Genomic DNA, 5,711 nt, shown 5'->3' on the forward strand with positions numbered 1-5,711 from the left:
TGAAACAGAGCTAAAATGTTGTTTTGAATGATTATAGTTTATTTCTTCTAATATTCTTCAGAATCTTTTTTTTTTTTTTTCCTTAATCGATTGACAATCGAATATTGTATTACCCGACAGTTCCTCTATGTATCTTAATGTTGGGCATTTTGCTATATAATTTCTATAGAAAAAATACAAATTATTTTCTATTCTTTTGTACTTTTGTTTGTAAAATCCTGTATGTCTTAAATATATACAAGTCTTCCTATTTTGTTAAATTATCAAACATAGGTATCTCGATGTAGACCAGCGAACAATTTATCACCTGTGACCGCCATATTTTTGGTCAAGTCAAATGGTATTGATTTAAGGTAATGCTATAGACAATAGACTGTTTATATGCTCATTGGAAAGAAATCCAAAACCAACAATCAAAATCACATTACTATGAATCACTTGACTAACTGTAATGTAGATAGCAAGTTCTCTGGCGAAACAACAAATTAGCATTTAAAACCCCACAGGGTAAGAGAAAATTGTGAGATGGGCAATCTCAACACTTCAGGTAAGATTCTTAAGTTGCAAAGCACTCAGCAAGCCTCATGTTTATTAACTTAAGACTCCTGCCATTTGGGTTGAGTTCTCATCACCAAGACAGTGAGAGCTGCTACCATATACAGTGTCAAGTTGTCTCAAGATAACAACATCTCATTAGAAGAGGTTTGATTTCTTCAGCGTGTCATGCAAGTTTTCATTATTTTTGTAAAAGATTATTTCCTGTTTTTATCTCCAGATTGTGTTCAAGTTAAAACTGCAATAACTAAGTGTTCATTCAGTTGCATTTAAACTCGTTTACTAAAATGATATTGTATAGAATATCTCTCGCCCTTATTTCAACTTTCTCAAGTCAATGTGTTCAATTAATGACAAACTTTGTACACTAGATATATTGTTATGCTTTTTTATATAAATTTCCATTTGTTGTTAGTATATATGCAGATGGAAATCTGCCTTGTTATACTTTTATCAAATTATGTGTCCGTACTACTGCCTCTCTACCAAAGTGTTACTGACAAAGTCACAGAGAAGTCATCCAACGACAGACAACAGACTCCACAATATCAGAAGCAATACTAAGAGTGAAAACATTTTTGCAGTGATAGAGTTACTTGAAAACCCTATTTTTATTTACAATATGTAAGTCATTTTTCTAGATAAAAAGATAAAAAAAAATTTTTGTTTTTAAAATTGCAATTTGTATTTAGGAAAAAACTTGAAGCAAAAATTAATAAAGTAGTATCAGTGAATTATATATATGAGTGTGGCCTTTCTGTTACACTTTGGTAGATATTTGTACAATGTCAACAGTATTGCCAAAATGTTTTGTCCCAAATTCATACATCAATTCACCAATAAGCATTCATTGTCATATCAACATCATCACATCCTGTTTGTCTTGTTCAGTAATCAATGACTCAAGTTTCATAAATCTAGATATTGAACTGAAAGTCACTTAGAATTGAATAATTTCTGCTGGAATTCAGGATTTTTTTTCATCATGTGGAAAGAGATGTATTTATAAATAAAATAAAATTGCTTTGGTTTTCTGTTAATCAGTCAAAACTTTCAAAACAATCATAAGACTAAAGTGTTTTTCATTCTGTCATGAACCAGGAAAGAAAATCCAATTTTTCAAAAAATGTAATGACAAGAAAAGAAGACATATTTGTTTAAAATTTTGAGTTGTTGAAGATTGAACATAAGAAATGTGATGTGAGCCGTCAATGTACTGATCAGAGGTGTTGTTGGTAACAGTAAAACTCTGTAGAAAGTGTTGCATTGTATATTAATTAGGGGAAATAAAGATTCCAGCAAATCAGTGCAAACAAAGTTAGTCCTGTGTTTTCTTTCCATGATATCAACACATTAGCATTGCTTCCCTCGTAATGACTGTCTTGTGGTATAGTTATGATCAGAGTTGTCGCCCCTAGCTACCATATTGCTTCCCTCGTAATATGTTGTAGTATAGTAATTGGGGTTGTCACCCCAAGATACAATGTCGGATTGTTAAGCAAACCATCTTAACATATTGATAACATCAACTCTTTTTTAAAGCTTTGAAAGAAAGCTAAATAATGAATGAAAGAAAGATTCACAGACACTTTTGGACTTTTGAAACAAAGACAGCATAATAAACAGTTGAAAAAATAAAGAAGGAGGTGATGTCCATTAAAGTCGACTCAGATGTCACCTTCACGAGAGATCAAAATAAACAACAACTGAACGACAAGACCTGCCTTAAAACATCTTATTTTATCCCACATCAATAAATGCAGGTAGATAAGATGATAACAGTAAGCATACATCTTGCCAATAATCTTTTTATCAGTCCATCAAAAATATTGAAGGGACACGAGTAAATAATTAATCCGGAGATCTCCGACGACAGTTTAAACAAATCTTTATCAGACTTCGTGAGATTCACCACCATCACTGAAGTTGTGCTTTCCTAAAAATGTCAGTTTTAATTCATTATATATATAAGATATACTTTCCCTTGTTACATCTAGCTCACCTGGTCCGAAGGGGTAACTTCGGCAACCAAGTTTGCCAAAAGAAATTACCTTAACCCATACTCAAGGCCACAAGGGATAACCTTGGCTGATAAGTCATACAAATGAAGCCTGACAAAGTTTGCGAAAAGAAATTACCTTGAACCATATTCATTGGAAAATTTGTCAAAACTCGTCAAAGATTTCTGGTAAACCAGCAGTCTGAGAAGCAGGATAGCTGGTGGAAAGGTGTGTAGGAGTCAAATTTCGAGCAAAAAAATGAGGAAATGACATTTACATGTAATCACTTATAAATGTCACAATTTAGAGCCGAGTGTTTAAAGTTTAATTTTGTGGTATCAATTGGTTGAAATTGATCGGATATGCCCACTTTGAATAACAATGCTGTGTATTTGTAATGAACATTGATGGTACTTTTGGTCTTCTTGTTCAAATAAATGATATTAACTCTCTTTCTAGTGAAAATAGATCATTTCTTAGGTTTCATCAAATAACTTCGATTTTGAACCAAATTTGGTTTAATTTTTGACATCGATATGATATTGGATTAGTATAGTGAAGATTTTCCGGAGGTGGAAGGGCTTTCTATCCCGAGCCAAAATGCAGCTTATATTATAAGACCAGTTATTGCATTTATCCTGCCACTTTGACTGAGAATCAGAAAATCAAACCTTCAACAGTTTTGTTGTTCAATCTTTGTTAACCCTCACGTTGACGTTACGCTGAATTTTGTCTGATGACGTACGCCAATGTCATCGCTCCGCGGAGAAATATAGTTCCAAACTTTAACGAATACGTCAGCGATTTTATGATATTTTGAAACTAACCTTGTATATGACAACTTATAAAAGCGTTTATTTCAACAGTCATTTCTATTGTTTTACGTAATTTTAAAGTCATTTCAGAAAGTAGTTCTGTTGAATTAACGCGCGTGCTAAAATACAGCTGTTTTCCGTCACTGCCAAATACAGCAAAAAATACATGTGGCAGGTGTATTCCGACAATGGCAGCGCCAGTTGCAGGATGAATATAAAAAGGGAGGAGGGGAGTTGATGCTTATGGTCTGAATGATTACAGAGGTGTGACATCGATAAATTGTTCGGATAAATTATTTACGTCAATGCTTAATCAAAAGTTAATGGAATGGGATAATTAATACAATATGATATCAGAATTTCACTTTGGGTTTAAATTTGGGTGAGAATTCTACTACAGATGTTATTTTGCTCTTCAAACCTTTAAACTTTGGTAAATAGTGCGTTGAAAAGTGATAACATGTTTCACTGCCACTATACAGTTTATGAGAAAGGTTTTGATTTAATTAATAGAAACTGTCTATGGTCACAACTCATAACACAGGGTAATGATGGGAATTTAGTAGTAGAAAGCGGTTGAAAACATAAGGTTCCTAGACAAAACAGAGTGTGTGCATCATAAATGTAATAAAAGACATTATTTATAGAAAACCAAGTGTGTATAAACTTGTTCAGACAATTGTTAAGTGTAAACAATTTAAAAGAATTAGATAAAACAGACAAGTTTTTACATTTTGCGTTCAAGAGAAGAAATGAAATATTCAGAAAAAATGATTATTTATTGTTAACTTGCAGTCAGTAAAAATTATCTGCTAATGTACAATGTACTTATCTGATAATAATCTCTCTCCGCCTGTCTTTGATTGTTCATTTTTGTGTGTGTATGGTTATACGGTCTCTCTCTGTTCTTGTTGTTGTTGTTAAGCCGTAAGGCCTAAGGAAAAAGTAGCATACATTTACAAGTTTTGTCTGATTCAGTTTACAAGCTTATTTATTCCAAATACAATACAGCATATAGGATACAAAGATACATAATTAATTGTTTCAAATTCTTAAGTAATGTACAATATGGCGGGGGACAATTCTATTCGAAGAAATAATTATGTACAGACGTTTCATTCATTACAGCATGACAGAAATATTGTAGCAAATATTCGAAAACAAACAACATAGCAATAAACATGACGTTATGAAATTTGGTAACACAAAAGCAACACCACTACAGAAACTAAATTATCCAAAAATACACGAAGGGTTTATTTAAAGTATTTTTCAGTATGCAATTAACGAACATGAAAAGTCTATTGCATTTAAACAAACAACATAAATTTACAAACTCATATATTGATCACATACAATAATTTGATGAATATTGCTTCTACTGCATGGCGCCGTCTGTGTACAAAATAACATCGTGTGGAGCACTGGTAACGCACTCGACTTTCACCTAGCCGTCCGGAGTGCGATTCCCGGAACGGACATGAAGAGGTAAAATGTCATTTGCCCGATAACGTGTAATTTTCCCCGGGTACTGTTGTTTTCTCCCACATCCGGGCCAAAATGGGTGTTTAGTTGAAATAACTTGTTTCTCAATTGTTAAATAATTAAGTTTACATTCATATTTTATAATCAATAGGAAAAATCATTACCATTGGAATCACGAGAACGGTGGACTTGTTATTTTATGTACATGTGTATGTATACATAGTTTGGATAGCATTTGATTACATAATCATGATTTCATTTTAGCTAACATATCACGGTGTTAGAACTGTTGATATTACTGCAATGATTTTATTTTTTTATTTATTTATTTATTTATTTTTTTTTTTTTTTTTTTGAAAAGTTATTTATTTCTAACATAATTCAATAAAATTTTATGTATAGGTTCATTCATTCTCAGAGAAATATTCTATTTCTTTGCTTGATATGAAGCTGGACGTGTTTGATGCTCGTTACTTTGCCTGTTGGTTCTGTTGTTGCATACCTTGTTGTCATCTGAGTACGTGATATCACTTGCTTGAAATTAACAAGGTTAAGATGACTGGTATCGTCGATGAAGCAAAAGACGCTTGCTCTTCCGGAACTTGATGTGTTTTTCCCACATATATGTACAATGACAAATCTTTTACGGAGTCCGTGTTTTATAATATTTCTTAATTATTTTTGAAACTCATTTCAATTAAGATAATTCGCGACATCCGATACCAATTCTAGTATTTCTATGAATAACGAGAAAATAACATATTCTATTTGGAAATCCCCTTCATATTTATAAGGATTCGCATATCATATTCACAAAGACATTCACAGCATTGGTTACCTAAAGAACAGTCCACTT

This window comes from Ylistrum balloti, unplaced genomic scaffold (genome assembly GCF_031769215.1).
Source record: "Ylistrum balloti isolate Yb309-2 unplaced genomic scaffold, AGI_CSIRO_Ybal_v1 Utg369814, whole genome shotgun sequence".
Taxonomy (NCBI): domain Eukaryota; kingdom Metazoa; phylum Mollusca; class Bivalvia; order Pectinida; family Pectinidae; genus Ylistrum; species Ylistrum balloti.